The 1,102-nt window shown below is 33.1% G+C and overlaps 1 protein-coding gene across 4 annotated transcripts in view; it reads left to right on the top strand.

Moving 5' to 3' along the window:
• The first annotated feature begins 265 nt into the window (after nt 1–265).
• The window catches only part of LOC106873263 (nuclear factor NF-kappa-B p105 subunit), a 108,050-nt gene continuing 107,213 nt past the window's right edge, over nt 266–1,102 (top strand). The window contains exon 1 of one of the 4 annotated variants that reach the window (XM_052969618.1): nt 266–889. The gene's annotated coding sequence lies outside the window, so the exon portion shown is untranslated. The remainder of the gene's footprint in view (nt 890–1,102) is intronic. The other 3 variants (XM_052969621.1, XM_014920555.2, XM_014920556.2) reach the window with 3 other exon arrangements.

Genomic DNA, 1,102 nt, shown 5'->3' with positions numbered 1-1,102 from the left:
TAGTTGCTAGAAATAACAGTCACAACATTGCTTGAAACAGGTATTTATTAGTTAAAAAATTCAAGAACGAACGTTTCTTTCTCGTATCTCCTCCACACAAGTTCACAAAGATAAGAGTCACCCATGGAACGGTGTGTCCCACACCGACGTTTCTTTCCACGCTTTAAAAATGCCCAGGTTCTCTCAATTTGGGGGTTACGCTTCTTGTGCGCATGCAGCATTTTGGTTACTATAGAAACAGTTCGTAATCAGCTATGGAAAACATGGTGTTCCTTCGCTTAATGTGCTAACAAAACTTCACGGTTATGTATAAAATACTCGCTTCTGATTGGCTAAAATACCCAAATTATAAAGGCTAATAACTTTTTAATTGTGAATTTATAGGAAAATTGAACTTCATTTTCATAATTAGTATATAAAACTTAATCCATACACCAAATTTGAAAACAATTGGAACAAAATCGTAGACAGTGACGATAACCACAAAGATCCAAGGTTAAGTGAAAAGTGAACTGAGCATTTATAATGCAGTAGATTGGCCGAGCTGTTAGAGCGGCAGTATTTCGATTGCATCTGTGTCCGAGTTCAAGTCCACCCCGGCTCCGTTTTCATTTTCAGATAAAAAGAATCTGTCAAGTGAGAAAGATGACTTAAAATCAATCTTTCCCCTCGCTTTATATATTTGTTTCTTTAACATGGTTTCTATAGTATTTTTCTTCCAAGTTATTATAACATAACTGAAGTAACCTCGATGTGGCCAACGGGAATTCCCCACGTCCTAAATTATACGCAGTATAAAAGGAAGTTTTAAAACTTTATAAACTTTATTGCGAATTCTTATTCATACATTTAAAAACATGGGATGATTTTAGTAGCTTTTTTTTTAAAGGTAAGAGATTTAGTGTTTTCACTGTAACATGAGCCGTATCTGTAATTTTTAAATAATTTTTGATTGTATATAATTTATTTATAATTTTTTGAATATGAGCACTTTCATTTGAGGAAGTTTATTCTATACTTTTCTAACAAATTTTTGCAAACCTCTCCCAAATACATTTGCGTTGGTAGTTTTTCTCATGAACCTTTAAAGTACATTCTTAAA

Source organism: Octopus bimaculoides, chromosome 7, assembly GCF_001194135.2.
Source record: "Octopus bimaculoides isolate UCB-OBI-ISO-001 chromosome 7, ASM119413v2, whole genome shotgun sequence".
In the NCBI taxonomy this organism is placed as follows: domain Eukaryota; kingdom Metazoa; phylum Mollusca; class Cephalopoda; order Octopoda; family Octopodidae; genus Octopus; species Octopus bimaculoides.
Note: the sequence above shows the minus strand (reverse complement) of the source record. Positions and strands in the feature narration are given on the sequence as shown.